The sequence below is a fragment of the Rhinoderma darwinii genome, assembly GCF_050947455.1.
Source record: "Rhinoderma darwinii isolate aRhiDar2 chromosome 5 unlocalized genomic scaffold, aRhiDar2.hap1 SUPER_5_unloc_53, whole genome shotgun sequence".
NCBI lineage: Eukaryota > Metazoa > Chordata > Amphibia > Anura > Rhinodermatidae > Rhinoderma > Rhinoderma darwinii.
In genome coordinates, this window is record NW_027461813.1 from 482,704 (window position 1) to 493,976 (window position 11,273).

Consider the following 11,273-nt stretch of genomic DNA (forward strand, 5'->3'; position numbering starts at 1 on the left):
TAGAGCCGACCTGTCCCCATACTATACTGTCCTTACATAGGAGAGCCGAACTGTCCCCATACTATACTGTCCTCACATAGGAGAACAGGCCTGTCCTCAAACTATACTGTCCTTACATAGAGCCGACCTGTCCTCATACTATACTGTCCTCACACAGGAGAGCGGACCTGTCCTCATACTATACTGTCCTTATATAGGAGAGCAGACCTGTCCTCATACTATACTGTCCTTACATAGGAGAGCGGACCTGTCCCCATACTATACTGTCCTTACATAGGAGAGCGGACCTGTCCTCATACTATACTGTCCTTACATAGGAGAGCAGACCTGTCCTCATACTATACTGTCCTTACATAGGAGAGCGGACCTGTCCTCATACTATACTGTCCTTACATAGGAGAGCAGACTTGTCCTCATACTATACTGTCCTTACATAGGAGAGCGGACTTGTCCTCATACTATACTGTCCTTAAATAGGAGAGCGGACCTGTCCTCATACTATACTGTCCTTACATTGGAGAGCGGACCTGTCCTCATACTATACTGTCCTTACATAGGAGAGCGGACCTGTCCCCATACTATACTGTCCTTACATAGGAGAGCGGACCTGTCCTCATACTATACTGTCCTTACATAGGAGAGCAGACCTGTCCTCATACTATACTGTCCTTACATAGGAGAGCGGACCTGTCCTCATACTATACTGTCCTTACATAGGAGAGCAGACTTGTCCTCATACTATACTGTCCTTACATAGGAGAGCGGACTTGTCCTCATACTATACTGTCCTTACATAGGAGAGCGGACCTGTCCTCATACTATACTGTCCTTACATTGGAGAGCGGACCTGTCCTCATACTATACTGTTCTTACATAGGAGAGCGGACCTGTCCTCATACTATACTGTCGTTACATAGGAGAGTGGACCTGTCCTCATACTATACTGTCCTTACATAGGAGAGTGTACCTGTCCTCATACTATACTGTCCTCACATAGGAGAGCAGACCTGTCCTCATACTATACTGTCCTTACATAGGAGAGCGGACCTGTCCTCATACTATACTGTCCTTACATAGGAGAGCAGACTTGTCCTCATACTATACTGTCCTTACATAGGAGAGCGGACCTGTCCTTACATAGGAGAGCAGACCTGTCCTCATACTATACTGTCCTTACATAGGAGAGCGGACCTGTCCCCATACTATACTGTCCTTACATAGGAGAGCGGACCTGTCCTCATACTATACTGTCCTTACATAGGAGAGCAGACCTGTCCTCATACTATACTGTCCTTACATAGGAGAGCGGACCTGTCCTCATACTATACTGTCCTTACATAGGAGAGCAGACTTGTCCTCATACTATACTGTCCTTACATAGGAGAGCGGACTTGTCCTCATACTATACTGTCCTTACATAGGAGAGCGGACCTGTCCTCATACTATACTGTCCTTACATTGGAGAGCGGACCTGTCCTCATACTATACTGTTCTTACATAGGAGAGCGGACCTGTCCTCATACTATACTGTCCTTACATAGGAGAGTGGACCTGTCCTCATACTATACTGTCCTTACATAGGAGAGTGTACCTGTCCTCATACTATACTGTTCTTACATAGGAGAGCGGACCTGTCCTCATACTATACTGTCCTTACATAGGAGAGTGGACCTGTCCTCATACTATACTGTCCTTACATAGGAGAGTGTACCTGTCCTCATACTATACTGTCCTCACATAGGAGAGCAGACCTGTCCTCATACTATACTGTCCTTACATAGGAGAGCGGACCTGTCCTCATACTATACTGTCCTTACATAGGAGAGCAGACTTGTCCTCATACTATACTGTCCTTACATAGGAGAGCGGACCTGTCCTTACATAGGAGAGCAGACCTGTCCTCATACTATACTGTCCTTACATAGGAGAGCGGACCTGTCCCCATACTATACTGTCCTTACATAGGAGAGCGGACCTGTCCTCATACTATACTGTCCTTACATAGGAGAGCAGACCTGTCCTCATACTATACTGTCCTTACATAGGAGAGCGGACCTGTCCTCATACTATACTGTCCTTACATAGGAGAGCAGACTTGTCCTCATACTATACTGTCCTTACATAGGAGAGCGGACTTGTCCTCATACTATACTGTCCTTACATAGGAGAGCGGACCTGTCCTCATACTATACTGTCCTTACATTGGAGAGCGGACCTGTCCTCATACTATACTGTTCTTACATAGGAGAGCGGACCTGTCCTCATACTATACTGTCCTTACATAGGAGAGTGGACCTGTCCTCATACTATACTGTCCTTACATAGGAGAGTGTACCTGTCCTCATACTATACTGTCCTCACATAGGAGAGCAGACCTGTCCTCATACTATACTGTCCTTACATAGGAGAGCGGACCTGTCCTCATACTATACTGTCCTTACATAGGAGAGCAGACTTGTCCTCATACTATACTGTCCTTACATAGGAGAGCGGACCTGTCCTCATACTATACTGTCCTTACATAGGAGAGCAGACCTGTCCTCATACTATACTGTCCTTACATAGGAGAGCGGACTTGTCCTCATACTATACTGTCCTTACATAGGAAATCGGACCTGTCCTCCTACTATACTGTCCTTACATAGGAGAGCGGACCTGTCCTCATACTATACTGTCCTTACATAGGAGAGCAGACTTGTCCTCATACTATACTGTCCTTACATAGGAGAGCGGACCCATCCTCATACTATACTGTCCTTACATAGGAGAGCGGACCTGTCCTCATACTATACTGTCCTTACATAGGAGAGCGGACCTGTCCTCATACTATACTGTCCTTACATAGGAGAGCGGACCTGTCCTCATACTATACTGTTCTTACATAGGAGAGCGGACCTGTCCTCATACTATACTGTTCTTACATAGGAGAGCGGACCTGTCCTCATACTATACTGTCCTTACATAGGAGAGCGGACCTGTCCTCATACTATACTGTTCTTACATAGGGGAGCGGGCCAAACCTCATACTATACTGTCCTTACATAGGAGAGCAGACCTGTCCTCATACTATACTGTCCTTACATAGGAGAGCAGACCTGTCCTCATACTATACTGTCCTTACATAGGAGAGCGGACCTGTCCTCATACTATACTGTTCTTACATAGGAGATCGGACATGTCCTCATACTATACTGTTCTTACATAGGAGAGCAGACCTGTCCTCATACTATACTGTCCTCACATAAGAAAGCGGACCTCTCCTCATACTATACTGTACTTACATAGAGCGGACCTGTCCTCATACTATACTGTCCTTACATAGGAGAAACAACCTGTCCTCATACTATACTGTCCTTACATAGGAGAGCGGACCTGTCCTCATACTATACTGTCCTTACCTAGAGCGGACCTGTCCTCATACTATACTGTCCTCACATAGGAGAGCGGACCTGTCCTCATACTATACTGTCCTTACATAGGAGAGCGGACATGTGCTCATACTATACTGTCCTTACATAGGAGAGCGGACCTGTCCTCATACTATACTGTCCTAACATAGGAGAGCGGTCCTGTCCTCATACTATACTGTTCTTACATAGGAGAGCGGACCTGTCCTCATACTATACTGTCCTCACATAGGAGAGCGGACCTGTCCTCATACTATACTGTACTTACATAGAGTGGACCTGTCCTCATACTATACTGTCCTAACATAGGAGAGCGGACCTGTCCTCATACTATACTGTCCTTACATAGGAGAGCGGACCTGTCCTCATACTATACTGTCCTTACATAGAGCCGACCTGTCCTCATACTATACTGTCCTTACATAGGAGAGCAGACCTGTCCTCATACTATACTGTCCTTACATAGGAGAGCGGACCTGTCCTCATACTATACTGTCCTCACATAGGAGAGTGGACCTGTCCTCATACTATACTGTCCTTACACAGAGCCGACCTGTCCCCATACTATACTGTCCTTGCATAGGAGAGCCGAACTGTCCCCATACTATACTGTCCTCACATAGGAGAACAGGCCTGTCCTTATACTATACTGTCCTTACATAGAGCCGACCTGTCCCCATACTATACTGTCCTTACATAGGAGTGCGGACCTGTCCTCATACTATACTGTCCTTACATAGAGCCGACCTGTCCCCATACTATACTGTCCTTACATAGGAGAGCCGAACTGTCCCCATACTATACTGTCCTCACATAGGAGAACAGGCCTGTCCTCAAACTATACTGTCCTTACATAGAGCCGACCTGTCCTCATACTATACTGTCCTCACACAGGAGAGCGGACCTGTCCTCATACTATACTGTCCTTATATAGGAGAGCAGACCTGTCCTCATACTATACTGTCCTTACATAGGAGAGCGGACCTGTCCTCATACTATACTGTCCTTACATAGGAGAGCAGACCTGTCCTCATACTATACTGTCCTTACATAGGAGAGCGGACCTGTCCCCATACTATACTGTCCTTACATAGGAGAGCCGAACTGTCCCCATACTATACTGTCCTCACATAGGAGAACAGGCCTGTCCTCATACTATACTGTCCTTACATAGAGCCGACCTGTCCCCATACTATACTGTCCTCACATAGGAGAACAGGCCTGTCCTCATACTATACTGTCCTTACATAGGAGAGCGGACCTGTCCTCATACTATACTGTCCTTACATAGAGCCGACCTGTCCCCATACTATACTGTCCTTACATAGGAGAGCCGAACTGTCCCCATACTATACTGTCCTCACATAGGAGAACAGGCCTGTCCTCATACTATACTGTCCTTATATAGGAGAGCGGACCTGTCCTCATACTATACTGTACTTACATAGAGCGGACTTGTCCTCATATTATACTGTCCTAACATAGGAGAGCGGACCTGTCCTCATACTATACTGTCCTTACATAGAGCGGACCTGTCCTCATACTATACTGTCCTTACATAGGAGAGCGGACCTGTCCTCATACTATACTGTCCTCACATAGGAGAACAGGCCTGTCCTTATACTATACTGTCCTTACATAGGAGAGCGGACCTGTCCCCATACTATACTGTCCTTACATAGGAGAGCGGACCTGCCCTCATACTATACTGTCCTTACATAGGAGAGCGGACCTGTCCTTATACTATACTGTCCTCACATAGGAGAGCGGACCTGTCCTCATACTATACTGTCCTTACATAGGAGAGTGGACCTGTCCTCATACTATACTGTCCTTACATAGGAGAGCGGACCTGTCCTCATACTATACTGTCCTTACATAGAGCCGACCTGTCCTCATACTATACTGTCCTTACATAGGAGAGCGGACCTGTCCTCATACTATACTGTCCTCACATAGGAGAGCGGACCTGTCCTCATACTATACTGTCCTCACATAGGAGAGCGGACCTGTCCTCATACTATACTGTCCTTACATAGGAGGGCGGACCTGTCCTCATACTATACTGTACTTACATAGAGCGGACTTGTCCTCATACTATATTGTCCTTACATAGGAGAGCAGACGTGTCGTCATACTATACTGTCCTTACATAGGAGAGCGGACCTGTCCTCATACTATACTGTCCTTACATAGAGCCGACCTGTCCTCATACTATACTGTCCTTACATAGGAGAGCAGACCTGTCCTCATACTATACTGTCCTTACATAGGAGAGCGGACCTGTCCTCATACTATACTGTCCTCACATAGGAGAGTGGACCTGTCCTCATACTATACTGTCCTTACATAGAGCCGACCTGTCCCCATACTATACTGTCCTTGCATAGGAGAGCCGAACTGTCCCCATACTATACTGTCCTCACATAGGAGAACAGGCCTGTCCTTATACTATACTGTCCTTACATAGAGCCGACCTGTCCCCATACTATACTGTCCTTACATAGGAGAGCGGACCTGTCCTCATACTATACTGTCCTTACATAGAGCCGACCTGTCCCCATACTATACTGTCCTTACATAGGAGAGCCGAACTGTCCCCATACTATACTGTCCTCACATAGGAGAACAGGCCTGTCCTCAAACTATACTGTCCTTACATAGAGCCGACCTGTCCTCATACTATACTGTCCTCACACAGGAGAGCGGACCTGTCCTCATACTATACTGTCCTTATATAGGAGAGCAGACCTGTCCTCATACTATACTGTCCTTACATAGGAGAGCGGACCTGTCCCCATACTATACTGTCCTTACATAGGAGAGCGGACCTGTCCTCATACTATACTGTCCTTACATAGGAGGGCGGACCTGTCCTCATACTATACTGTCCTTACATAGGAGAGTGGACCTGTCCTCATACTATACTGTCCTTACATAGGAGAGCGGACCTGTCCTCATACTATACTGTCCTTACATAGAGCCGACCTGTCCTCATACTATACTGTCCTTACATAGGAGAGCGGACCTGTCCTCATACTATACTGTCCTCACATAGGAGAGCGGACCTGTCCTCATACTATACTGTCCTCACATAGGAGAGCGGACCTGTCCTCATACTATACTGTCCTTACATAGGAGGGCGGACCTGTCCTCATACTATACTGTCCTTACATAGGAGAGCGGACCTGTCCTCATACTATACTGTCCTCACATAGGAGAGCGGACCTGTCCTCATACTATACTGTCCTTACATAGGAGGGCGGACCTGTCCTCATACTATACTGTACTTACATAGAGCGGACTTGTCCTCATACTATATTGTCCTTACATAGGAGAGCAGACGTGTCCTCATACTATACTGTACTTACATAGGAGACCATATTCAGGTCACAAATTTACTTTAAAACGATATGGGCGCAGTGGCGACCAACTGAAAGTCTATTCTATATTTGCAACTTCGCCATCTGCCCTTTCCGCACTTTCTAGCCGCTGCTGACTTTATTTTATTAATTTTCTATGGCATTATTAGCTTTTGGCTAGAAAGATGTTGAGTCATCCTGAACTTTCCAACTTGGTTTTTAGGACCTACCCAAGGTTGAAATAACCGCTCCCCCCACCGTTACTAAATGGCCCTTCCCTCTGATATCCAGAGTAAATACAGTTGATCAGATTGTACATATAACTTACCTCAGTGCAAAATATACAACCAGATAAAACATTGGGGAGAAAGGGGCTAAAGATGACCCGGCCCATCCACTTCAAGAAGCGGACAGCATTCCCTTGGTACCAAACTAGGCAGTGCACAATAGTACTGAGCACTGTCACCTGACGACACATAGTATACAGATAAATCATATATATACACCTGCTATATCTAACATATGAAGATGTAAAATATACCTGCTATATAGGAGGCAGTGAAGGGAAGCCAAATAATCCCAATGTGCAATCTATGTTTGGAGTAATTCCCACAGGCGAGGTGAGAGTTAATACCAAATATGAATGGATAACTATCACATTTTATCATATACAGTCATAGAGCAGAAAATATGGGCTCCCCTAAAATGAACACAAATTCACCAGTGTAGGTTATCAGGGACTCAATAAGTTACCCCTAGACATGGTGTCTGCGTGGCGGCCTTTCTTCAGCCCCCTGATATTCTTTTTTATAAACTGATGGCCATAACTGGACACATATTAAAGATGAGGTTGCGCTAGAGCTTTATAATCAGGTACAATTATTACTTCTCTAGAAGCCATGCCCCTTAATGCAGCACAATATCCTGTGAGCTTTACATGCAGCCACTTGACATTGATTGCTATATTTCAGAGCTGTATATTCTATGTTCTCCCTGCCATGGTTTTCTTTTACCCCCGGCAGGGATTCGTTTCTAAACAGGGGTTTTATGGGCTACAAGTGTATACGAGTCTCCTGATGTTCAGACATTGGTAGGAACATGAAAAGCTTGTTGACACCCTGCATGCAATGATGAGACTCATTCCTCTTCCCCTCCAGTCAGTTCTAGGGATGCTGTAACCTCCAATATGGTACTGGCATACAGCTGAATATGTTTTTTGGTAGAAAAAATAAATGCTGTGTAATAACACTGAAAAAACATACTGTATACCTCAACTGTCCCAAACCCGGTGTGAATGGAGCCTGGCCTGCCTATTTTCCCTCCTTGTATGATGTCAGAGCTGTGCTATGTGCTCTGAGCCAATCAGATGTCTACCTTCTGCTGCTTCCCCCCTCTCACAGCATGCAGTGTCACCCATAGGCTGAGCAGGAGATCCTGCAGCTGCATCCCCCCAAACGTTTACATCCTTGCTGTCAGATTTCTCTGTTTTGGTGAATTACTGTCTAACGTTTGTCTGTTTTGTCTTTTTATTTTAGACTGATTTACTGAAACTGACATTCGGCTCCTGACTTTAAATCCTAAAAGAAACCTTGTCCCATTATTGATGACTTATTTTGGAAACCAGCACACTGGATTTTGGAGACACGGACAAAATTCTTCTGATTTCCAAATACTGATGTCCCAAATATACAAGGAACGATGAATGTATGCGGCCCTGATCCGTCGCACCATTAAGGAGCAATTTACAATAAGATCTCGCTGATCACAATAGTGGAGGACCATGGCGCTCATCCTGCACATTCTCTCCTGTTTGCTGGGCTTAGGTTCCTGGGTTGCCATTAATGGGGTTTGGGTGGAGCTGCCCCTCTTGGTGCCGTCTACTCCAGAAGGCTGGGAGCTTCCCTCGTACCTTTCTCTGCTCATCCAGTTTGCTAACATTGGACCACTTGCTGTCACACTTGTCCATAAGTTTTCTCCAGGACGTCTCCGGGAGGGACCAGTAATATTTGTCATTTTAGCAGTAGGGATTGTGTCTTGCGTCTTGCTTGCTTTCCTCTGGCAGGAAACCAGTTGGGTGGGTTCATCACGGAGAAGTACCGCTCTGCTTTGTCTCATTTTCTTCCTCTCATTGGTGGACTGCACTTCTTCAGTCACCTTTCTTCCTTATATGACTCGTCTCAGGCCGGATTACCTTGTCTCATACTTTATTGGCGAGGGTCTCAGTGGGCTGATGCCAGCATTATTGGCTTTAGCTCAAGGTGTTGGTGTGATGAGCTGTGAAACGATGAACAGAACTGAACCAAATGGATCCTATTCCATGGGAAACCTGACAGCAGTTTACCAGCCAGCCAGATTCCCAGCATGGGGCTTCTTTCTGTTTCTGTCCGGTATGATGGGCGCCTGTCTAATCGCCTTCACCATCCTTCAGAAGATGCCCAAAGAACAGGGGCTCCAAGAGGCAGGAACAGGCAAGAGAAGAATGAAAAAAGAATCCTTGGACATAGGAGTTGAGCAGAAGCCAATGATGGGTGAGGATGAAGCAGGAATGGAGATCGCAAAGAAAGAAATAGAAAAGCATTCAACACGGGAGAAGGTCTTCATCTACCTCGTCCTGGCCTGGGTGAATGCCTTGACAAATGCAGTTCTGCCCTCCGTCCAGACTTACTCCTGCATGCCTTATGGAGGACGCATCTATCACCTGGCTGCTACACTATCTTCCATTGCAAACCCAGTAGCATGTGGCATTGCTATGTATCTACCTAACAGGTAAGGGGGCAGAAGAATAGTGTGAAACGCAACATAGATGTAACTGGAGGTCGGCAGTGACCTCCACCACTAAAGTATCATCTACAAGTACGTGACCTGGTTATCCGCTGGGACGCTGTGACATATGACTTGTAGGGTGGTATGTAAGGCAAAAGTCATCCCAATTAGTGTGTAAACGGCATAGCAGTACTTGGTTCTATAGGACACTCATCTAAGAGGACACCTCCATGGAAGTCCCTCACAGAAGTCCTCCTGGCTGACGTACGGGCACACGCTCCATGTTTCAGGACATAGGAAAAGAGCAGGTTCAAATGTCATGCAAGCCGGGCCGGCCTTAGGATAAATGGCGCCCTGTGCAAAATTGGCTTTCGGCGGCCCCACCCCATCATAAATAAGTGCCCCATAAAAAAGTATAACGCCCCCCACAGTATAATGCCCTTTTTAGTGCCCCCAAACAATATAATGCCCTTTATAGTGCCCCCACACAGTATATTGCCCGTTACAGTGCCCCCCACAATATAATGCCCTTTATAGTGCCCCCCACAGTATAATGCCCTTTATAGTGCCCCCACAGTATAATGCCCTTTATAGTGCCCCCCACAGTATATTGCCCGTTACAGTGCCCCCCACAGTATAATGCCCTTTATAGTGCCCCCCACAGTATAATGCCCTTTATAGTGCCCCCCACAGTATAATGCCCTTTATAGTGCCCCCACACAGAATAATGCCCTTTATAGTGCCCCACACAGTATAATGCCCTTTATAGTGCCCCCACACAGAATAATGCCCTTTATAGTGCCCCCCACAGTATAATGCCCTTTATAGTGCCCCCACACAGTATATTGCCCTTTACAGTGCCCCCACACAGTATAATGCCCTTTATAGTGCCCCCACACAGTATAATGCCCTTTATAGTGCCCCCCACAGTATAATGCCCTTTATAGTGCCCCCCACAGTATAATGCCCTTTATAGTGCCCCCCACAGTATAATGCCCTTTATAGTGCCCCCACACAGTATAATGTCCTTTATAGTGCCCCCCACACAGTATAATGCCCTTTATAGTGCCCCCCACAGTATAATGCCCTTTATAGTGCCCCCCACAGTATAATGCCCTTTATAGTGCCCCCACACAGTATAATTCCCTTTATAGTGCCCCACACAGTATAATGCCCTTTATAGTGCCCCCCACAGTATAATGCCCTTTATAGTGCCCCCCACACAGAATAATGCCCTTTACAGTGCCCCCCACAGTATAATGCCCTTTATAGTGCCCCCCACATTATAATGCCCTTTATAGTGCCCCCCACAGTATAATGCCCTTTATAGTGCCCCCCACACAGAATAATGCCCTTTATAGTGCCCCACACAGTATGATGCCCTTTATAGTGCCCCCCACACAGTATAATTCCATTTATAGTGCCCCCACACAGAATAATGCCCTTTATAGTGCCCCCACACAGTATGATGCCCTTTATAGTGCCCCCCACACAGAATAATGCCCTTTATAGTGCCCCACACAGTATAATGCCCTTTATAGTGCCCCCCACACAGAATAATGCCCTTTATAGTGCCCCACAGAGTATAATGCCCTTTATAGTGCCCCCACACAGAATAATGCCCTTTACAGTGCCCCCCACACAGTATAATGCCCTTCATAGTGCCCCCCACAGTATAATGCCCTTTATAGTGCCCCCCACAGTATAATGCCCTTTATAGTGCCCCCACACAGTATATTGC

At 46.3% G+C, this 11,273-nt stretch overlaps 1 pseudogene; it reads left to right on the plus strand.

Moving 5' to 3' along the window:
• LOC142696311 (solute carrier family 52, riboflavin transporter, member 3-B pseudogene) overlaps positions 1 to 9,539 on the plus strand; it is a 32,061-nt pseudogene extending 22,522 nt beyond the window's left edge.
• The last annotated feature ends 1,734 nt before the right edge of the window (positions 9,540 to 11,273 follow it).